The sequence below is a fragment of the Hylobates moloch genome, unplaced genomic scaffold (assembly GCF_009828535.3).
Source record: "Hylobates moloch isolate HMO894 unplaced genomic scaffold, HMol_V3 SCAFFOLD_10, whole genome shotgun sequence".
Lineage (NCBI taxonomy): Eukaryota > Metazoa > Chordata > Mammalia > Primates > Hylobatidae > Hylobates > Hylobates moloch.
In genome coordinates this window covers 3,549,056-3,573,300 of record NW_026652285.1, presented here as the reverse complement: position 1 = coordinate 3,573,300, position 24,245 = coordinate 3,549,056, and the positions used below count along the sequence as shown (strand labels likewise).

General features: G+C 46.8%; 1 pseudogene; it reads right to left on the bottom strand.

Moving 5' to 3' along the window:
• Window positions 1-1,023: 1,023 nt before the first annotated feature.
• Window positions 1,024-10,823, bottom strand: LOC116474284 (E3 ubiquitin-protein ligase RNF126-like; annotated as a pseudogene).
• Window positions 10,824-24,245: the final 13,422 nt, after the last annotated feature.

Here is a 24,245-nt window from a genome sequence, read left to right as displayed (position 1 = left end):
GTCAATTTCTGTCTTGTCTTAGATCCACCCAATCCATAGGCATTCCCTGTGTCTGGAACTCTCTTCTACACCTCTGGCTGCAGGCTCCTTTTTCTCCTTCAGATCTGAACCTAAACATCACCTCTACATAGAAGCCTTTATTAAGCATCCTCTGAAATATGTTCCACCACATAAAGCTTCCTTCTATTATTCGCAACCACAGCACCCACGTCATTTCCTTCTTTGCATGCATCCCAGTTGGTCAGGACACACTTATTGGTTTATTGGAGGTTTTCCTCCATTTGTTGCAGTTTCTTTGAGTGCAGAGGGCTTATTCCTTGTGTTCATCCAGAGCCAATCCCAGTGCTGACCACAATACAGATTTCATAAATACAGTAAATCCAGTAGTTCCCCCTTACCCATGGGGGTCATGTTCCTAAACCCCCAGTGGATGCCTAAAATCACAGATAGTACCAAATCTTTTTTTTTTTTCTCTTTGCAGGTAGTGCATTTTAAATAGCTTTCAAGACACACATATTTTTTCCTTTAAAAAAGTCCGTTGGTGGCCGGGCGAGGTGGCTCATGCCTGTAATCCCAGCACTTTGGGAGGCCAAGAAGGACGGATCACGAGGTCAGGAGTTTGAGACCAGCCTGGGCAACATGGTGAAACCCCATCTCTACTAAAAATACAAAAAATTAGCCGGGCGTGGTGGCGCAAGCCTGTAATCCCAGCTACTCAGGAGGCTGAGGCAGAAGAATCACTTGAACCCGGGAAGCAGAGGTTGCAGTGAGCCGCCGAGATTGTGCCACCGCGCTCCAGCCTGGGCGACAGAGCTAGACTTCCTCAAAAAAAAAAAAAAAAAGTCCGTTGAAGCAGTTTTGTTCTTGCTGGTCATTCTCATGGTCCCGAGCCCCCGAACTCCGGGTCGTGGAGGCAGCCGAGGGGGAGGCTGGGAGCCCACGTGGCCTATCCTGACGGCGCTCGCAGCACTGGTGGAGCAGCTGTGCCCCCCGTCTTGCCACAGATCATGCATGGCCGCCATGTGAGCTAAAACTTCCATTTATTTCAAAGCAGTAATAATTTAAAATTCTAAAAATCTTTCCACCGCTGAACGTTTAGAGGGTGAGGTTAGACAAAAGACGCGGAGGCTGAGGACGCCCCAGAGGGGACCGTGTGGCCCACGCCTTCCCGAGCCAGGGAGCCGGTGGGCCGGGCCAGAGTCCTGCCCTGGAACAGGCGGGGTCTGTAGCGCTGACCAGCCAAAGGTGGCGCCTCTGGGGCAGCCAGTCTGTGGGTGCCGTGTGGCCCTGGCTGGGGGTGGTTGGGAAAGGCCCCGCGGTCTCCCCGCAGCCTCAGGCGCAGCGGGCAGGGGTGGGTGCCGGCCCACGCGGGCTCAGGAGTTACTTGTGGCGTTCTCGTTGCTGGGCGAGCTGGAGGAGGGGGAGGACGACGAAGAGGAGCAGCTCATCCCAGTCGGGCCGGGGGCGGGGGTGTTCGTGGCCGTGTTGTGTCCCGGGAGGCCTTTTCGGCAGATGGGGCAGCTGTGGTGCTGCTCCAGCCGGTGCACGATGCAGCCATCGTGGAACAGGTGGTTGCAGGGCAGCTGCTCGCCCAGCGCGTAGTCGTCCTTGCACACGGGGCGCTCGGGCCCGGAGCCTACGTGCTCATCGGTGGCGGGGACGGTGGGGAGGGACTGGATTTTCTCTTCATCTGCGGGTGGGGGGCCCGTGTTTTCAAACTGATTGAGGAGCCGTGCGAAGGCGTCCAGCCCGTTGGCCACTCAGGCGTAATCCATAGGGTTTGAGTGAAGGACTCCCCAAGGACCCAGGCTGGGGATGGTGGCGGGCGTGATGATGCCGTTGACGAGCTGCTGGATGATCCCTTCTAGCGTGGGGAGGCGGAGGCGGAGGCGGGGGGCCGGGACTGATGCTCTCTCTCCCACGGTCTCTCAGGACCCTTGCTGCCGTCAGCCCGCGTCCCAGGAGGGAACGTGGGGATCTCGAAGCTGTCGTCAAAGATGCCGAAAGCAAACTGTCCGGAGCCCTGCGGCAGCATGAACAGGTGCTGGTCCACGTTCTCCAACGGCGGCCGGCTCTGATCCGTGGGGGCAGTGGAAGGGGCAGAACTGTTTTCTGTGCTCCTGGTCTCTTCAGGAAGCTCCTCGATAAAATCAGACGCGCATCTTGGGCACATATAATCCGATAGGCGCGGGACGATGTCCAGGGAGCAGCAGTGGCAGAAGAACCGTCCTAGCTGCGGCGACGCCTCGGCCCTGGCCACCGCCCCCTACTCTGCGCCCCCCGCCCCCCGCGAGGCGCCAGCCGCTGGCCGTTTGCTGCTCCCTCGCTGATCGGCGCCCAAACCTTTTATATACTATGTTTTTCCTACCTACATATCTATGATCAAGTTTAATTTACAAAATAGGCGCTTACAAAGGAAGTGATTAACAACAATAACGAATAATAAATAGAACAATTGAGTCAAATAAGGGTTACTTGAACACAAGCACTGCAATACCATGGATTGGTCTGATAACAAACAGCTACTAAGAGACTAATGGGCAAGTAGCATCTACAGTTCAGATACACTGAACAGCCGGAGGATTCACAGGCCGGGAGGGGTGAAGCAAGACGGTGTGAGATTTCATCATGCCACTCAGAATGGCAAGCAACTGAAAACATGAATTATTTCTGGAATTTTCAATTTAATATTTTTGGACTACAGTTGACCACAGGTAACTGAAACCGTGGATAAGGGGTACTACTGAATCTGTATTTTGAATTTTCTAGCTAAGAATATCACCTTTTTTTTTTCTTTTTTGAGATGGAATCTTATACTGTCGCCCAGGCTGGAGTGCAATGCCACGATCTTGGCTCACTGCAAACGCCGCCTCCCGGGTTCAAGTGATTCTCCTGCCTCAGCCTCCCAAGTAGCTGGGATTACAGGCACCCACCACCACACCCGGCTAATTTTTGTATTTTAAATAGAGACAGGGTTTCACTATGTTGGCCAGGCTGTTCTCGAACTCCTGACCTCAGGTGATCCGTCCGCCTTGGCCTCCCAAAGTGCTGGGATTATAGGCATAAGCCACCGTCCCCAGCCAGAATATCACTTTTTTACAACTTTTTTTTTTTTTTTTTAATTTTGAGACAGGGTTTCTCTTTGTCACCCAGGTTGGAGTGCAGTGGCGCCATCACAGGTCACTGCAACCTCTGCCTCCTAGGCTCAAGCAATCATCCTGCCTCAGCATCCCTAATAGCTGGGACGACAGGTGCCCGCAACTGTGCCTGACTAATTTTGTGGTTTTTGTAGAGAAGCATTTCACCATGCTGCCTAGGCTTGTCTTCAATTCCTGGGCTCAAGTGATTCACTTGCCTCAGCCTTTCAAAGTGCCAGGATTACAGGCATGAGCCACGTGGCCAAGAATATCACTTTTACCTTTAACAGATATTTCTTTTTCTTCTTCTTTTTTTTTTTTTTTTTTTTTTTTGAGACAGGGTCTCATTCTGTTGCCCGGGCTGGAGCGCAGTGGCATGAACAAGGCTCACTGCAGCCTCAATCTCTTTGGCTCAAGTGATTCTCCCACCTCAGCCTCCCAAGTAGCTGGGACCAATGGCATGCACCACCCTACCTGGCTACCTTTTAAAATTTTGTGTAGAGACCAGGTCTCACTATGCTGCCCAGGCTAGTCTCCAACTCCTGACTCAAATGATCCTCCCACCTCGGCCTCCCAAAATGCTGAGATTACAGGCATGAGCCATCGCGCCTGGCCAACAGTTATTTTTCTTTACTGCAAGAGTCTTATGTTGTCATGGTAGAAAAGATTAGACTCCATAGATTAAATAAAAACATAAAATCACGTTACCCCACATTTAGAGCCAGCCACTATTAGCCTTCAGATATATTCCTCCAGGGCCTTTTTAATGAATCTCGATGCAGGGATATATGTGCTCCCAAGTCCTTCAACTTTCTGTGGTCGCCTGTTCTTTGACAGCCAAATAAAATGTCTTGGTCCCATGCCACGTGCTGAGGGACATCAAGTCTTCTTCCGGTAATTTTCCAATCCCTGGTTCAGCTGAATCCTCACATCCATTTCCTAAAGTTGCTGTCTGCTCTCTTCTCTGCTTTGTCCCTGCACCCTCTACTTTGTCTCCATCTATCGCCTCCTTTGTCTGTCCCTAAAGGTCACCAAGCACTAAGTGGATAACTAAGTGATGATTCTTCTTTACTGGAGTTTGGGATCAAGAAGGTGATCCCCAACCAAGCACAAAGTGGGAGATGACATAAGTTTCAGGGCTGGCCATTGCTGCCAGCAATGGAGATTTCTTGCGTACTTCTGCGTCCAAGGTCTTGGCCTGCTGCCATCTTGGTCTTCTCCCTTCCACCCCCAACCAGGTCCTTCTCCACTTTGCTACACATATCAGGACCTTGAAAATAGAGTCTTTCTGACCTATCAGAAAGAAAGATCAGATTCCTGGCACTTCTGTTGTGCAGAACAGCTTAGCTCATCTATACAGCTATACTTTTCTCTCCTGATAGAGCTTGTCCAGGTACCTGCTCTTTCATAGTGGGGGGAGGGGTGACAGTGGGGTGGGGATGGAGACAAAAAAAGGCAGAGATATCAAGAGAGTTTCCACAACTAAGAAACAAGATGTCACAGGGCCCTACGACCACCCTCTGCTTCAATGACTCATTTGAAAGGCTCACAGAACTCAAAAAAATGGCTAGACTCATAGTTTAGTTTATTGCATTGAAAGAATACAGATTTACATCCTGATCTAGTTTGAATGAAAAAAGAAAAAGAAAGAAGGAAAGAAAGAAAGAAAGGAGGGGAAGAAGGAAGGAGGGAAGGAAGGAAGGAAGGGAAGGAAGGAAAGAATACAGATTACCAGCCTGGGCAACATGGTGAAATCCCATTTCTACCAAAAATAAAAATAAAATAAAATATAATATAATAAATTTTAAAAAATTAGCTGGGTGTGGTGGCAGGCGCCTGTATTCCCAGCTACTGGAGAGGCTGAGGTGGGAGGATCACCTGAGCCTGAGAGGCAGAGGGTGCAGTGAGCCAAGATCACACCACTGCACTCCAGCCTGGCAGACAGAGACAGACTCTGTCTCAAAAAAAAAGAAAAAAGAAGGAAAGAAGAAAAGAAGAAAAAGAAAGAAAGAAAGAAGAAATGAAAGAAAAGAAAGAAAGAAAGAAAGAAGAAATGAAAGAAAAGAAAGAAAGAAAGAAAGAGAAAAAGAAGGAGGGAGGAAGGGAGGGAGGAAGGAAGGGAGGGAGAGAGAGAAAGGGGAAGGGAGGAAGGACCATTATTTGCTTAACTGATCCCATATTATTAGACATTAACTTGTTTTCATTCTTTACTGTAATAGATAACACTTTAACAACATCCCTGTAATTATGATGGTGGTGCTATGTCCAGTGCTGTTATGACTCAAAGAGAAATTCCCACATGATTACGTCCTGGTTCACCTTATGAGGAGGGAGAGCTCCCCTCAGGCTAAGTCCTAACACATCCAGTCTAGGGGGCCTTACAAGTGTTGTGGCCCCAGGATAGTTACGGGGGGCTGTTTATAGACAATGGGACAATGAGAAGCTGGCTGCCTTGACTCCCTGCCCCATCCTCCAAATGGAAGGTGCCTCTCTCTAGAATCCATCTTGAGGGCTCCGGATTCCTCCTCCTCATTTTCCTCTTCCTCTGTTGTCCCTCCCCTCCCCCACCCCACCCCAAGCCCGGGTGCATCTCATCTTGGAGTTGTGAGGGAGAAGGCTCCAGACCCCTCCTGTGTCTCAGCCCAGCAATTGCTTTTACAGAGGTGTAAGGAGGGAGGAAAGCAAACCAAACCTTAGGGTACAGTGAATGAACAAGAGAAGGAGAGGAATACATCAAAAATATTCATTGTGAGTTGGGCACAGTGGCTCATGTCTGTAATCCCAACACTTTGGGAGGCCAAAGCAGATGGATCGCTTGAGCCCAGGAGGTCGAGACTGGCCTAGGCAACAAAAATTAGCCAGGCATGGTGGTGTGCACCTGTAGTCCCAGCTACTTGGGAGGCTGAGGTGGGAGAATCACCTGAGCCCAGGAGGTTGATGCTGCACTAAGCCATGGTCTAGCTACCACACTCCAGCCTGGGTGACAGAAAATATATGCATTGTGACATTTGGAGCTACAACTCTGCCATAAAACAACAGCAAGCATCCTTCATTCAATATTTCCTTAAGATAGGTTACTACATATTAGGCATTGATATGGTTTGGCTGTGTGCCCACCCAAATCTCATCTTGAATTGTAGCTCCCGTAATTCCTAAGGGTTGTGGGAGAAAGCCGGTGGGAGATAATTGAATATTGGGGGCGGTTCCCCCCATACTGTTCTCGTGGTAGTGAATAAGTCTCACAACATCTGACGTTTTTATAAGGGGTTTCCCCTTTCACTTGGGTCTCAATTATCTGTTGCCTGCGGCCATGTGGGACGTGCCTTTCTCCTTCCACCATGATTGTGGGGCCTCCCCAACCACGTGGCACTGTGGGTTCATTGAACCTCTTTTTCTTTGTAAAATCCCCAGTCTCAAGTATGTCTTTGTCGGCAGTGTGAAAACAGACTAATACAGGCATTGATTGTTACAAGTGCTTTCCAAATATTAACTTAATTTTCCTAGTAGCCTACGAGCTTAGGAACTTTTATTATCCCCACATTACAGATGAGGAAATTGAGGCATGAGGACGTTGAGTAATTTGCTCAAGGACATGCAGGTGTAATTGGCAGAGATGAGGTTCCAGCCTAGGCTGTCTGCCTCTCTGTTTGCTGTGTGGCCTCTCCTTAGGAGGGAAATTGAAAAGAATGCATGCATTTCAAGGGTTTCAAAATAGGTGCCCTCCTGAAGGTTGTTTTCTATTTTAAACTTCCGTGTAAACAGAACAGTATTCATTCAATAGTTATTTGTTGAGTGCTTACTACGTGCCAGATGCCGGGGCCACATCGATGAACGAGACATAAGCCTGCTATCAAGGAGTTTCTAGAAAACAGGACAAACACCATACTTGGCTGGCTGTGCTGTGGTATAAACAACAGCAGGGTGCCCTGGAGCAGTCAGAACCATACTTAGTTTAGTTTTAGGGTTAGAAAAGACTTCTGGGCCCAAACGCAGTGGCTCATGCCTGTAATTTCCGCATTCTGGAAGGCCAAGGCAGGAGGACTGCTTGAGTCCAGAAGTTCAAGACTAGCCTGGGCAACACAGTGAGAGCCTGTCTCTACAAAATTTAAAAATTAGCCAAGTATGGTGGTGCATGCCTGTGGTCCCAGCTGCTCGGGAGGCTGAGGTGAGAGGATTGCTTGAGCCTCGGAGGTCAAGGCTGCAATGAGCCATGTTGCGTCACTGCAACTCCAGCCTGGGCGGCAGAGACCCTGTCTCAAAAAAAGAAAAAAGACGTCCTGCAGGGCACGATTTAAGAACTAAGAGCTGGACGGATGAGGAAGAGTTAGCCAGGAGAGGGGGGACTTTGGAAATGTAAACAGTGGGGCTACATTATAGCTTTTGAGGGCCCTGGGCATTTTACTTTCATAGGCCCCTCCCTCCATTAAACAAATATATTAAAATACATATTTTATGGCTGTGTTGGTATAAACATATAAATTACTATTATATATTAAAACACCCTTTGCGATTTAAAAGTCCATTGTTCTTCTTTCTGATTTTAAAGAAATTAAAACATGTTCATGGATCCCTAAAAATATTGTGGTCCCCAAGTGCTGTGCCTTCAGAAGTCAGCAGAAATGGAGCCTGGAGGTGGCAGGTGCAGGTGAGAAAGACCTTTGTCAGCCAAGGAAAGGGTTTAGATGTGATCCTGAACGTTGTGGGAGCTACATATGGGTTTTAAGGAGGGCAGTGTGAATGGGTTCATTTCAGAAAGATCCTGTAGCTTCAGTGCAGAGCATGGCTGGGAGGGGAGGCTGGAGGTGGAGTCATGAGCTCTGAGTGTGTCAGAGGGATCCAGCGGAGATCTGAGGGCACACACAACCAAGGAAGGAGCCCAGGGAAGGGGACAGACACACTTAGACACTAACGGGGTAAAATCAACAGGACTTGGCAATTGGTCAAATGCAGGGGTGAGGAGGGGGGCATCCAAGGAGATTCCCAGGTGTATGACTTGGGCGCCTGAGTAGAGTCATTTGTTACACTGCAGATGAAAAGAAAAGGAACAGATTGGAGCGCATGGTAGGAAAAAATAGTTAAGCTTTTATTTTTCAGCAGTATTGAGTTTGTGATGCCTTTGAGATATCCATAAGGAGAGATTTTTTCAGAGGCAATGGGTCAAATGGTTCTAAAAAAAATTGCAGTGATTTAAAAAGTATCATGCCACAATCCACTGTCAATAGAACATATACGCTATATCTTCAAGGCACTTTAGAGTTCTTAAGGTAATATCACATGTGTTTTCATTTTGTGCTTCTACTATCATGGTTAAGGGCATGAACTCTAGGCCAGGCATGGCTCACACCTGTAATCCCAGCACTTTGGGAAGACAGGGTGGGCAGATGGCTTGAACCTAGAGTTTGAGACAAGCCTGGGCAACATAGTGAAACTTTATCTCTACAAAAAAAAAAATACAAAAAAAAAAAAAAAAAGTAGCCGAGTGGCATGCACTTATAGTCCCATCTACTCAGGAGGTTAAGGTGGGAGGATGCCTTGAGCCCAGGAGGTTGAGGCTGCAGTGAGCATGATTGTGCCATTGCACACTCCACCCTAAGTGACAGAGTGAGACCCTATCAAAAAAAGAAAGGGAAAAGAAGGAAGGAAGGAGAAAAAGAAGAAGAAAAGAAGAAAGAAGGAAGGAAGGAAGGAAGGATGGAAGGAAGGAAGGAAGGAAGGAAAGAAGGAAGGAAGGGAAAGAGAGAGAGCATGGGCTCTAGCCACAGACTACATGGTTCAAATCTCATGAGTGCCACCTTGTAACTATGTCATATTGGGAAAGTTATTTAAACCTTCTTTGCTTCATGTCTCCATCTGTAAAATGGGTAGAATAACAGTCCCAGCTCAGAGGTATATGATTAGGTGAACAAACAGCTATAAAACACTTAGAGCAAGTGCCTGGCATTTAGCAAGCACTCAGTAAGGACAGCTGTTACTATTCCTACCGCAGCCGCAGCAGCGTGCCTTTGTCTTCCCCACTGCTTAGACCTTTCTGTGGTAGTGGAGTTTGCAGGAATCCTCATCTGCACTATCTTTCATTGCATCTCCTCCTGGCCACTGTTGCTCATATCTGCCATATGGATGAGAAAGGAGTGTGATGGTGACCAGGGTTTTCTGGAGGGTCTATGATGGGGCTTGGCATCCTGGGAGGAGTAAACATTACAAATGGTGGCATTCAATGGCAAAAGCCTTTACGAAGGTCTCGGAAGGAGGGAGGAGTTGCTAAAATGGAGACCTGTTCAAAGCTGGAGGAAAGGGGGAAACATTTGGTTCATGGTAAATGAGCTTGACTTCGTTTAGTCCATGTTAGCCAATAAAAGTTTCCCAGAAGTTCTCAAAGCAACTCCTTTTGCTGACCTGACACTGCAGCTGCAGTCAGGGTTCAGCCAACCTGCGTAGCAAGACGCTAAGGTGAGGCCAACTGGCTTCCCAGATAACACAGAAGGAACAAATCCCCGAGTTTGTTTAATTCCGGCCAAACTTAACCGAATTTAGGAAAAAAATTGATTTCCTAGGAGGTCTGAGAGCTGTTGAGAATATGTGTATAGTAAAGCAGACTAGGGCAGGGGAGTCCCAGATCATCTTGTGATCAAATCAGATGGACAGGACTTTGCCAGGCGCTTTTCATGTTAGTTCACCCTCCCAACAATCCCACTAGCAAAATGTTATTCACCTCTTTAACAGAAAAGTTAAATAATTTTCCTGCAGTGATCCAGCCAGGAAGGGGTAGAGCTGGGACTGGAGCTGGGTCTGTTTGACTCCAGGACCTAAACTCTTTCTGTGGATCAAAAAGATGGATAGGCCGGGTGCAGTGGCTCACACACACCTGTAATCCCAACACTGGGAGGCAGAGGTGGGAAAATTGCTTGAGCCCAGGAGGTCGAGACCAGCCTGGGCAACATGGTGAGACTCCATCTCAAAAAAAATAAACAAAATAAATAAAAAATTAGCCAGGTGTGGTGGCACGTGCCTGTGTTCTCAGCTACTTGGGAAGTTGAAAGGGGAGAATCACTTGAGCCCAGGAAGTTGAGACTGCAGCGAGCTGTGTTTGCAACTCTATGCTCCAGCCTGGGCAACAGAGCAAAACCCTAACTTGAAACAAAAATTAAAAAGATGGATAGCAGTGCTGAGCTTTGGGGCTGTTCATGGCACTGTTCTGTGGTGTTGTTAGCAAATAATAATTAACATTTATTACCCTGTGCTAAGACTCTTATGTATATAATTTCATTTGCTTCCCCTAGTAACCCTATAGAGAAGATACTATTGTTCCCTTGCTTTTGCAGATAAGATTAAGGTATGGAGACTCTGAATAATGTGTCCAAGGTCACACACCTAGTAAATGGCAAAGCTAGGACCCAAGCCCAGGGAGTCTCCAAAACCCATGCATTCATGCCGCATGCTGTTCTCCTACCAGAAACAGGAAGCAGCAGCTCTCAGCACTAACCCCAACCCCAACAGTTCTAAAGTCCTGTTCAGGGGCAGGAGGAGGAAACTGCAGGTCCAGATAATTCCTGCATGAGCTTTGGAACCAGGCAGCGCTAAATTCACACTGAGCCTGGCAACTCACCGTGAAGACTGCGTCTCAGCTTGGCCTCCAGCCTCTTCTTCTCCATCCAGACCCAGCTGTGGCTGCCTGCTCCTTTCTGCCATTTTCCAGGATTGTGGTGTGAACACACAGGGAAACAAAAGTGCTACAACCCCGTCTGTGTCCGGCCCCGTTCTCTCTTGCTTTCCGCCCGGCATCAACAGACCACAGCGCCCCCTCAGTTTCCCCAGAAAGAGATTGCTCACCTACACTCACAGCAATAGTGAATGATGTGAAATTAACTGAAAGTTTCAAGGCAGAGCTGGGGAAGGGGATCTACTGAAAACGATTTCTTTTTTATTCTTCCATACTTCTTTTCAGCCTACCACCCATTTCTTGTCACCCCACCACCTGGCTTTTCTCTCCACACATCCCCTGCCAGGGTAGGGGTGGTGACCCAGAGGGGACTTCTCTCTTCTCCATGTCTTGCTCTTCTCTGTGGTTTTTCTTGGACCCCTGCTCCAGTTAACCGCCATCTTTTCTTATCCAGCACACCGTTGGGTGCCTCCCTCCAGCCCAGGTGGTTTGTTAAAGTGTTTCTTCTGAGTAAGTGCCATTCTCTCCCTGCAAGGGGCTTCCTTGGCCAGTACCCCTTTGCTAAAGCTCTTTAGTAAAAGGACTACAGTGAAAATGGTCATTACAGCCGGAGCTGTAGTGCTTATCTTGGGAAGGGAAGCGCGACTGCCTTTGCCTGCACTGGCCTTTCCCCCACTTCCTCCATTTCCAAAGGTCACTGGTTTCAAAGTTCTCGACAAGTCTGCCCTGAGCTCCTCTTTTCCCATCTGTGGGTTTCTAGCTCCTCCTAACAGCAAGAGGGATTTGTCTCTGAAGGTTGCCAAAGGGAGTGGCAAGAACCTCTCAGAGAGCAATTACCTTGAAGAGCCCTCCCTGGAGAACAGGCTCTTTCTCTTCCAAATTGGAAAATCCTCACGTTGTGCCAATTAGTCCAGAGGGCGCTTGGAACTTTACCAGCCGAAACACTCACAACTCTTAAGGGGAAAGTGAGCAAGAAACAAAGGCAAACTTCAATGGGCTGTGGCAGGAGCCAGGTGGCTTTTAAAGAAAAAGCACAAGGTAAGAACGAGCTGTGACCCTGGTGGAACACAGCGTTAAATCCATCTCAGAAACAACCATCACTGATGAAGTGCGGGACTTTTTTCTCCTAATAAAGTGTAGATTTCATTGCCAAGTACTACAGCCAACCCCAGTACCCTGGAGGTGAAATGTCTGTTTTGAAAAAGACGTAACATCAGAAACATCCTGATGCCCATAAGTAAAGGGATGATATGACCCACTGAAGGTTAGTTAGTTGTTATAGTAACAGAATAGCTCCAGCCTGGACAACATACAGAGACCCTGTCTCTACCAAAAATTTCAAAATTGGCTGGGTGTGGTAGTGTTCACCTGTGATCTCAGCTACTTGGGAGGTTGGAGGATCACTTGAGTCCAGGAGGTCAAGGCTGCAATGAGCTGTGACTGCGCCACTGCACTCTAGCCTAAGCGACAGAGCAAGACCCTGTCTCAAAAAAAAAAAGAATGGCTGTCCGGGCACAGCACGATGGCTCACATCTGTGATCCTAGCACTTTGGGAGGCTGAGGCTGGTAGATTGCTTGAGCTCAGGAGTTTGAGACCAGCCTGGACAACATGGTGAAACCCCATTTCTACAAAAAATACAAAAAAATGGTGGCTCATGCCTGTACTCCCAGCTACTTGCGGGCTGAGGTGGGAGGATCCCGTAAGCTTAGGAGGCAGAGGTTGAAGCGAGCCGAGATTGCGCCACCGTACTCCACCCTGGGCAACAGAGTGAGACCCTGTCTCAAAAAAAAAAAAAAAACACAAGAATGGCAAACATGGTTACATGTTTCTTTTTAATCATATTGGCTTTGGGATGCAGTGTAAGATTTATTTTGAAATATATTTGCTGCCGTTTTTATACTTTGCCAAAGACAACACCCAACTTTGTTTCCTGTCCCCAGGTGAACAGCAGCTGATTGTTTGGAGGAGTCTGAAGGTATGCAGGCTGGCAGAAGGAAGCTGGCTTGGATGAACGTCTTACCATATAGAGTCACAAATTGAATGGCCCCTTTTCAGCTTGGTTGAGAGCAAGCTCCTGAAGCTTTAATCTGGGGTCAGTTTGGGGAAAAGAAGAAATCTTACAGAAACCGGCCAGGACATATCACATGTAGGTTGGAAGAGGGACATTGACAGGGGCAATCTAGTCCAGAGTGAGTTCTGTATGCCAGAGGACACCAGACCAAGCTATGTCACTGATGATGCTATTTAATTCCAGAGGGAGTCAGTTGGATGCAGCTCTTGTTTTGAGTCTGACCCTAATGCTCTTGGCTGACAAATTCCTTTTTCTTCTTTTGAGGCAGGGTCTCACTGTCACCCAGGCCGGATGCAGTGGCGCCATCACAGCTCAGGTGGTCCTCCCACCTCAGCCTCCCAAGTAGTTAGGACTACAGGCATGCACCACCATACTTGGCTAATTTTTGTATTTTTTTGTAGAGACAGGGTTTCACCCTGTGTGTTGCCCAGGCTTGTCTATAGCTCCTTGGCTCAAGCGATCCTCCCACCTTGGCCTCCCAAAGTGCTGGGATTCCAGGCATGAGCCACCGTGCCCAGCTTGGCTGACAAATTCTACTGGCAGAAAAGATCAAATACCAAGATTGCTTGTAAACATCACAGCAAAATATTGCACTTACTTCACTGCCCCCTGAAGTGACCACGTTTTTCTTTTGTTTTGAGACAGGGTCTCACTCTGTCACCCAGGTTGCGGTGCAGTGGCATGATCATAGCTCACTGCAGCCTCAACTTCCTGGGCTCAAGTGATTCTCCCACCCCACACTCTTAAGTAACTGGAACTATAAGCATGCACCACCATGCCCGGCATTTATTTTTATTTTTATCTTTATTTTTATTTTTATTTTTATCTGTAGAGATAGGATCTCACTATATTGCCCAGGCTGGTCTGGAACTCCTGGGCTCAAATGATCCTCCCACCTCGGCCTCCCAAAGTGCTGAGGTTACATGTCTGAGCCATTGTACCCAGTCAGTGACCACTTTTGAGAAACAAAAAAACATTCCCAATCCTAACATATAGATCTGAGCCCCAAAGCATCTGTGTCTTCGCCAGATTTGATTTACTTTAACTAAGTACATTGTTTAAAAAAAAATTAAAATAAATAGAGAGAGGGTCTCCCTATGTTGCCCAGGCTGGTCTTGAACTCCTGAGCTCAAGCGATCCTCCATGTTGGCCTCCCAAAGGGTTGGGATTACAGGTGCGAGCCACTGCATCTGGCTTTAACCAAGTACATTCGAACACATGTTCTTTTAATTTAGGGTTTTGGGGTTTTTTCTTTGCTTTTTTACATTGGTATATTTATGTTTAAATATTTTCTCAGCAGTTGCTTTTTCCTAATTCAGATGAAAACAGGGCCTGGCTTGGGCTTTAGCAAATTCAAACAGGTTATGCTTCTACGAGCAGAGTTAAATGTGCTCCCAGAGAGTTGCCAGTGCCACTTTATTTTTGGTTACAGTTCTCTCAAGAGGACCTTTTAATAGCTCTTGAAGTAGGGGCAGTAATCCTTGGAAACAAGACAAACCAGTTTTCTCCCCTCTACCCCACAACTCCCTTTTGCCTTTACACTTGAAGCAACTAAATTAGAAGTTGAATGTCATGAATCCTATAGTTTTACTTGAAATTTCCTGCCGCTGACACTAATGTTTTCTTTTTTATTAGAATCAGGAACACTTAAAAAGTCAAACCTCCTCATGACCTGATCTCAAAGTACATTTGAAATGTTTTTTGTTTTTTTTTTTTGAGACAGAGTTTTGCTCTTTTTGCCCAGGCTGGAGTGCAATGGCGCGGTCTCGGCTCACTGCAACCTCCACCTCCCAGGTTCAAGTGATTCTCCTGCCTCACCCTCCTCCTGAGTAGCTGGGATTACAGGCACCTGCCAGCACACCCAGCTAATTTTTGTATTTTTAGTAGAGACGGGGTTTCGCCATGTTGGCCAGGCTGGTCTCGAACTCCTAACCTAAGGTGATCTGCCCACTTCGGCCTCCCAAAGTGCTGCGATTACAGGCATGAGCCACTGCGCCCGGCCTGTAATGTTTTTTTCCCATGGCAACATTTCTCAGCTATTCTGGGCTTATGAAGAAGAGTATAACAATGCCTTTCCCAGTTTTAAAACCACATTGTATTTAGTCAGAATTAGGCATGGCTGTAAGTGGTAGAAAAAACAAACCAATAGTAGCTTAAGACAGAAATTTATTTCTCTCCCATGTAAAGCGAGAAAAAGAGTACAAAGGTGGAATGGTGGCTGCAGTCCTCAAAATCCGCAGGGACCTTGGCTCATTCTAGCATATCTTCCTACCATGATCCCAAATGGTTGCATTCACATTCCAGCCAGCAAAATAAAAGAGGGGGAAAGGGAAGAAAAGGCACACCAAAGGGGACGGTTTCCAGCTGCTGCCAGAACACTTCTGTTTATATCCCGGTGGCCAGAACTTAGTCACGTGGCCACACTTAACTGCTGGGGAATGTAGTATTTTTTTTTTTTTTTTTCTGGATGGCTGTGTGCCCAGTTAAAAATTCTACCTCTATGCCATACACCCTAGGGCCTATGGTCTTAAAATTTACCAATTTCTATCAATTTTGCCCTGAGAATTTGAAACACCTCTTGAGATTACTAAATAACAATATAAGGTGGTATAAAATCAGTATCAGAAATACCCCCACTCTTTATAATATTCATACAACATTTTACCAGAATTTTGCTTTTGGGAGTCCATAGTAATTAAATAACTCTAAAACCAGAAAAAGCTTTAAGCAAAACAATGTTCATCAGTTATTTATAATCAGAAAAACTGAAATGACAGTTTGAGAGGCCCAGGTGGGCAATTGCTAGAGCCCAGGAGTTTGAGATCCGCCTGGGCAACGTGGCGAAACCCTGTCTCTACAAAAAAATTTAAAAAACAAGCCAGGCATGGTGGTGCACACTTGTAATCCTAGCTACTCGGGAAGCTGAGGTGAGAAGATCACATGAGCCGGGGATGTCGAGGTTGCAGTGAGCCAAGATGGCACCACTGCACTCCAGCTGGGTGACAGAATAAGACCCCGTCGGAAAACAAGAAAAAGAAAAAGTGAAATTTGAATAAGTGTCAAAATATGGAGGACTGGTCAGATGAAGTGTAGAACATTTTCTTAATGGAATATTATGTATCTGTTAAAAATGATATTTACAAGGCCAGACACAGTGGCTCAGGCCTGTAATCCCAGCCCTTCAGGAGGCCAAGGCAGGAGGGTTGAGGCCAGGAGTTCAAGACCAGTCTGGGAAATGAAATGAGACTTTGTTGCTACAAAAAATCGAAAAATTAGCAGGGTGTGGTGGTGGCACCTGTAGTCCCAGCTATGCAGGAGGCTGAGGCAGAAGGATCACTTGAGCCCAGAGGTTCAAAGCTGCTGTGACCTATGACCATACCACACTGCACTGTGTTCTCCAGCTTGGATGACAGAGCAAGACCTTATCTCTTTAAAAAAAAATTATACCGACAAAGAACTCACAGTAACATAGATAAATTCTTATAATGCCCCGTTAAATAAAAAATATAGGGATATGAATTAAGCCAAATGACTTTTTTGGGTAATGAGACTTTTAATAACTATTTTTCTACATTCCTTTATTTTCTAAATTTTGTTACTATTACACTTACTAGTTTATTAGAAATAAAAAATATCGCTGGGCACGGTGGCTCATGCCTATAATCCCAGCACTTTGGGAGGCCAAGATGGGTGGATCACCTGAGGTTAGGAGTTCGAGACCAGCCTGGCCAACATGGTGAAAACTGTCTCTACTAAAAGTACAACATTAGCTGGGTGTGGTGGCACATGCTTGTAATCCCAGCTACTCTGGAGGCTGGGGCAGAAGAATCGCTTGAACCCAGGAGGCAGAGGTTGCAGTGAACCGAGATGGCGCCATGGCACTCCAGCCTGGGCAACGAGAGTGAAACTCCATCACAAAAAAGGAAAAATAAAATAAAAAATATCCTATCCTCTAGTCTCTCTAGTTACCTACACTTTACCCATCTTTAGGTACCTACACTCTACCCATCTCTAGATACCTATACTCTACCCATCTCATAGGGCTCAGTTTAATCTGACCTCCTGTCCAAAAGTTTTTCTGGCCATTCCCTGTCTTCTGCATTATTGCTGACACCACTTGTAATGGGAAATCATTTCTTTTTTTTTTTTTTTTTTGGAGCAGGGGAAGAGCCTCACTTGGTTGTCCAGGCTGGAGTACAGTGGCATGATCATGGCTCACTACCTTGACCTCCCAGGCTCTCCCACGTCAGCCTCCTTGAGTAGCTGGGACTATAGGTGCACACCACCATGCCTGGCGAATTTAAAAAATTTTTTATAGAAATGGGGTCTCCCTATGTTGCCCAGGCTGGTCTTGAACTCCTAGACTTAAGCAATCCTCCTGCCTCAGCCTTCCAAAGTGTTGAGATTACAGATGTGAGCCACTGCACCTGGCAAAAGTCTTTTTTTTTTTTTTTTTGGTCTTGCCAGCATCAGGCAGAATCCTCTGATGAGAAGCTACTGGGGCCTCAATGAGGTTATACCTTTCCTCTCTCTCCTCCTTGGTAGATACAGAGTAGTCCTATAGGCCCCACTAATCAGATGCTCCAGCCCAGGACTTTGAATTGGTGGAAATAACTTTGTAGTCTACGTGGGCTTTGGATATTTGAGGATATTAAGATATTTTTAACTTGGGGGTAGTAGGGGAGTGATGATAGTATTATGGTTGTTTTTAAATTCTATTTTTAAAATGTAGGGGTTCAAGCCCAGCAGAAATGTTCTATCTCTCCATATATTGGAACCTAATTGCCTATGGGATAGTACTGAAGAAGTGGGGCTGGGGCCAGGGGCAGTGGCTCACGCCTGTAATCCCAGCAATTTGGGAGGCTGAGGCGGGTGGATCACCTGAGATCGGGAGTTTGAGACCAGCCTGACCAACATGGAGAAACCCTGTCTCGACTAAAAATACAAAAAATTAGCCAGGCGTGGTGGAGCATGCTTGTAATCCCAGCTATTCGGGAGGCTGAGGCAGGAGAATCGCTTGAATCCCGAAGGCAGAGGTTGTGGTGAGCCGAGATCGTGCCATTGCAGTCCAGCCTGGGCAACAAGAGTGAAACTCCATCTCAAAAAAGAAAAAGAAGAAATGGGACTGGCACAAGTGCCTCTTGCCTGTAATTTCAGCACTTTGGGTGGCCGAGGTGGGAGAATTCCTTGAAGCCAGAAACTCGAGACCAGCCTAGTCAAAATAGTGAGACCCTCTACAAAAAAATAATTAAAAAAAAAAAAAAGAAAGAAATAGGGCCTTTAGGAGTGATTAATTGGGGTGGAGCCCTCATGAAAGGGCCCTCACCAGGCACCAAACCTGCTGGCATCTTGGTTTTGCACTTTCCAGACTCCAGAACTGTGAAGAATAAATTTCTGTCATTTATGAATGCCCTAGTCTAAGGTAATTTTGTTACAGCAGCTGGAAAGGACTAAGACACTATGTAGTTTCAATGACACCAGACACAAGGCATTTAGAAAAAAAGGGTTTTCTTCTTCTTCACAACGAAAGGAAAAACTCAGTACTTCACTTGTGACACCAGATGTGTGTGTGTTTAGTGGGGGTTCCTATACCAAGCAATTCTCCAATTCTCTGGAGACACCAGCTGGGTATACTACAATTCAGTTCTGACATGATCTATCTGAAGTTAGTACCTACCCCACAGTTGGTTGCCAATCAAAAGTCCAGGTTGTCACCTGGTGTTTCTGACAGGCTATGAGTCAGAGGGTCCCATGATCCCTTTCTTGAGTTTAATCATTTGCTAGAACAGCTCACAGAACTCAGGAAATGTTTGTTGGTCCATTCTCACATTGCTGTAAAGACATACCTGATTGAGAGGCCGAGGTGGGTGGATCACGAGGTCAGGAGATCGAGACCATCCTGGCTAACACAGTGAAACCCCAAAATACAAAAAATTAGCCGGGCCTGGTGGCGGGTGCCTGTAGTCCCAGCACTTTGGGAGGCTGAGGCAGGAGAAGGAGAATGGCATGAACCCGGGAGGCAGAACTTGCAGTGAGCCGAGATCGCACCACTGCACTCCAGCCTGGGCAACAGAGAAAGACTCCATCTAAAAAAAAAAAAAAAAAAAAAAAAGAAATACCTGAGACTGGGTAATTTGTAAAGAAAAGAGGTTTAATTGGCTTATGGTTCTGCATGTCGTGCAGGAAGCATGGTACTGGCATCTGCTCGGCTTCTTGGGAGGCCTCAGGAAACTTAAAATCATGGTGAAGGTGAAGGGGGAGCAGGCACCTCACATGGCCAGAGCAGGAGCAAGAGAGAGACTGAGGTGCTGTGAGAGGCATTTGAACCAGAGCGACTCCATCTTGAATAGGGACTGGATGAAATAAGGCTGAGACCTTCTAGGCTGCATTCCCAGGAGGGTAAGGCATTCTTAATCAGAGGACGAGCTAGGAGGTCAGCATGAGACACAGGTCATAAAGACCTTGCTGATAAAACAGGTTGCAGTAAAGAAGCTGACCAAAATCCACCAAAACCAAGATGGCAACAAGAGTGCCCTGTGGTTGTCCTCACTGCTACAGTCCCAGCAGCATCATGACAGTTTACAAATGCCATGGCAATGTCAGGAAGTTACCCTATATGATCTAAAAGGGGGAGAATCCCTCGGTTTTGGGAATTACCCATACCTTTCCCAGAAAACTCATGAATAATCTACTGTCTTGTTTAGCTAAAAATGGGCAACCAGCAGCCCTTGGGGCTTCTCTGCCTATGGGGCAGCCATTCTTTTGTTCCTTAACTTTCCTAATAAACTTGCTTTCACTTTATGCTATAGACTCCCCCAAAATTCTTTCTTGCGTGAAATCCAAGAACCCTGTCTTGGAGTCTGGATCTGGATCACTTTCTGGTAACATCTTTCTGGCAACCACGAAGGGACTATACTGAGGAGACCCCTGACCCACAGGAAATAGACTGCAGCACCGATTGGCTGACTTTGGGTAAGTGATGGGGTACCCGAGTAAAGGATGGCATCGGGCTAGAGGCCCAACTTAGAGGAGTTAGAGTCTCTCCTAAGACAGAGAGGGTTAAAGGCCCCAAGAAAAGGCAACGATGCTTGACCGAACCTGGGTTCGAGGCCCAACTTAGGAAGGTTAGAGTTCTTCCTAAGATTTAGGGGGTAAAGTCCCTCTCAGCTAAGTACAGGTTTGGCACTATGGGACGTTAACTGCTCTTCTAGTTGGATTAATCTGCCTTGCACTCTGCTGACAGCTGTGGGTGACGGGATTAGGCATGCACAGGACCATGGGACATGGGGAACTATGTTTCTCCCCAAAAGGGGAAACTTGCGAGCTGATGGGACTGCTGGAGAAGATCCCTTCACGACTGACAAGCAGCCATCTGAACTTTTGGGTCAATGTTGCTGCAATGGTTGGGTCTTTCTCTGGCATCCCTGATTGCCTCACCTTCCCCACCCTGCTGCCACCAATGCTTTTCTCACTTTCTCTCCTTTCCCTTTCTTATCTTTTCTGCTACTCAGGGTGATCATCTTGCCCAGAGACCACATATTGAAACTCCTGGTCGGAGGTTAAATTAAAGATGACAGGGCCCAACCCGGGGCAAGTTTGAACTTTGCCAGTTCCATGTTGGGTGCTAAGCAGAGGGGCTAATGTCCTTGTTTTGTCACACGTATTTTACTCTGGCAGGAAGGGAAAATGTTAATTCGGGTCCCCTGTGTAGCCGGTTGGAGGGGGCAGCTTACAATATTGAGAGGCTTTTGCCTGTGGTTCCATGATTTTCCTTTGTGTTGCAGCTTGGCCCCCAGCGCTTTGATGCAGCAAGCAAGGTCGCTAAGACCGCTCAAGGAAGGAAGACCCAGAAACCTGATACAGAAGTTAAGAAGAAATTACTTACGCAGATAGTGAGGATACAGAAGTCCTCAGTAAGGTTTTCCTTTTAATGAAAAGCAGCCCCAAATCATTTACCTTTCTAACAAAGAGCAGCCTATAAAATCGAGCTGCAGACATAGATGCCGGCAGTCATGTCAATCATGTTCAAAAGGGCGGGTCTATCTTCTCTTCTCTGCCAACCACATGTATATTAAGGAGCAGACAAGACGGCACCGGCCAAAGGGAAAGTTCATTTGCATAATAAGATTAGGGTGGGGCAGCCAGCCTTCCCAGTGCACTGTGTAAACATCATATCTGATCGAACCAATCCGTGAGCCCTAGGTAAATCAGCCGTCACCTCCTCAAGCCTGATTATAAAATTGGGTGCATCCACCACCAGCCAGTCTTTTCCTCTAGGAAGTCCCCTCTTTCTCACTAGAGAGAGAGCTGTTTTCCTCTTTTTTCCCTTTCTTTTGCCTATTACACCTCTGCTCCTAAACTCCTTGTGTGTGTCCATGTCCTAAATTTTCTTGGCACGAGATGACAAACCCCGGGTATTTACCACAGATAACATCACCACTTCACTGACATGTCAGCCAAAGGGTAAGAATTTCTTACCAAAGTTCTGGCCTGTGTGTGTGTGTGTGTGTGTGTGTGTGTGTGTGTATGTGCAAACTGGCTGAATAAATGGTAAAAATCACTGTTTTTTCTTTTCTTTTTTTGAGACAGAGTTTCACTCTTGTTGCCCAGGCTAGAGTGCAATGGTGCGATCTTGGCTTACCGCAATCTCCGCCTCCCAGGTTCAAGCGATTCTCCTGCCTCAGCCTCCCGAAGAGCTGGGATTACTGGCATGAGCCACCATGCCCGGCTAATTTTGTAGTTTACAGAGACGGGGTTTCTCCATGTTGGTCAGGCTGGTCTCAAACTCCCAGCCTCAGGTGATCTGGCCCCCTTGGCCTCCCAAAGTGCTGGGATTACAGACATGAGCTACCATGCCCGGCCCCAAAATCACTGTTTATCGCCTCCACAGTTTTAATTGAGAAAAAGGATTCATGAGGCTTGTCTTAAGCTGTGGCAAATCTGGTATGCTTTGTGTGTTTTTATGTATTGTTCTGTCAGAAAGAGGGGTACCTTAAGATGGAACACAGGCCTAGGACCCCATAAGCCCACTGTTCGAGATGACCCAGCAAATTGGTCAGTTATGTCCTTGGGAGCTTGACCTTATAACCAAGCTCCTCTTGGTTTTTGCCATCCAGGGAACAAGAATTTTGAGGTTCATGTTATAGTTAGCCCTATAAATTATCTTGAGCAGTTAAAAGCTTTTGCAAGTTTGAAACTGGCTGCTCTGACACCTTCTGGGAAGTGCAATAGAAACCACCCAATCCTGGCCGGGCGCGGTGGCTCACGCCTGTAATCCCAGCACTTTGGGAGGCCCAGGCGGGCAGATCACTTGAGCCCAGGAGTTTCAGACTAGCCATGGGCAACATGGTAAAACTTCATCTCTACAAAACTTTATCTCTACAAAACTTCATCTCTACAAAAAATACAGAAATTAGCTGGGCATGGTGGTGCATGCCTGCAGTCCCAGCTACTGGGGGCGCTGAGGTGGGAGGATCACTTGAGCCCAGGGAGGTGGGGGGTGAGGGCTGCAGTAAGTTGTGATTGTGCCACTGCACTTCAGCCTGGTTGACAGATCATAACCCTGTCTCAAAAAAAAAGTTTTTTTGTTAATATTTATGAAAATAGATTCACATCAAAAGAAGAAAGAAATACTCATAATTATTACAGTCCTCGTTTCTACAGTGGGTCACAAGGTCATAGTACTTATGACTGCCCTCATCTATGATTTATTCTGCGTATCTTTTGCCCTTGGCAAGCACTTCAGTTGGTCATGGCTTTTTGCCTGATGGAATGACTTAAATCTTTTGTGAAGGGTCTCGGCCATTAGCGGTCTTAATTGGGTTGTTGTAGTTCTCCATTGACCTCAATCAGAGGATATGGCAGTACTAGGGGATGCCCCAAAGGATCGCCTGCATTCTCCCTTCTTACGTCCATTGCGTAGGAGCAACCCCATTTCCTCTTGATAGTCAGGATCAATCACTGCAGACAGCACTTTGCCTGTTGATGCAGTGCCCAAAGAGGCCAGATGGTGGCTTCAAGCTCCAATTTCACGGATTATCTGCTGTGTCTCCTAGAGAAAACATTTCTCTCGTTGTAACTAAGACCTCTAGACCAGCAAAACCTAAAGTTGCAGGGATGGGAAGCAAAAATTCTACCACTGGATCACTAGGGTTAACAGTGAGAGGAGTCGCTTTCATTTTTATCCCTTGATAACTGGACTCATGAGTCCTGGGTATGGGAGAAACAAGGCTGTTGATTTAGAGCATATACCACATACAGGAGGGTGGTGCCCCAGCCCTGCAATCTATCCCCACCTAGCTGGCACTATAACTGAATTTTCAGTTATTCAACCATCTGTCAAGGCAGTTGCTTCAAGAGGATGGGGAACATGGTGAGAGCAGTCAATTCCACATGTATAAATTCACTGCTGCCTTTCATTTGCTGTGAATACCATAGTCATGGATAAGGCACTCCGTAGGTCCACAGATGCTAGTTTTGGCAGAAGCATTGTGGGAAAGGAAGGCACATCTATGTCCAGAGCAAGTGTTAATTCCATTGAAAACACAGTGCTGCCCGCCTCATAATAAAAGTGGTCCAATGTAATCAGCCTAACACCAGGTAGCTGGCTGATCTCTTCAGCAGTGATGCCACATTAGGGGCTCAGTGTTGTTTCTTCTGCTGGCAGATGGGGCACTCAGCAGTGGTTGTGACCAGGTCACCCTTAGTGAGTGGAAGTCCATGTTGCCAAGCCCATGCATAGCCTCCATCCCCACCGCCATGGCCACTTTGTTCATGAGTCTACAGGAGTGGCTGAAGGAGGCTAATAGCCACAGAATGGGTCATCTACCTACCTGATTATTAAAATCTTCCCTTGCCCTAGTTGAATATTCAGATGGAAAACAATGATCTTCATACTTGGCCATTCAGAGATCTAATCTCATACCTCTTCCTCAGAGCTTCTTGTTATCAATTTTCTAATCAAGTTTTTTTTCTTTTTGAGACAAGGTCTCACCCTGTCACTCAGGCTGGAGTACAAATATGGCTCGCTGTAGCCTCAACCAGCCTCCTGGGCTCAAGTGATTCTCCTACCTCAGCATCTTACGTAGCTGAAACCACAGGGGTGCACCAACATGCTGAGTTAATGTTTTTATTTTCTGTAGATACAGGGTCTTATCATCTTGCTTAAGCTGGTCTTGAACTCCTGGACTCAAGGGATTCTCCCACCTCAGCCTCTCAAAGTGCTGGTATTATAGGCATGAACCACTGTGCCCAGCCTTCTAATCAAGTTTCTCCAAAGTTCCTGAATACCCAGCTAAATCATGAATTGGTGCAGACTTATTCTTCTGTTCATTTCCCCTTCCAGGGAAAATGAAGAGCTGAGTGCACTGTTCCAAGTTC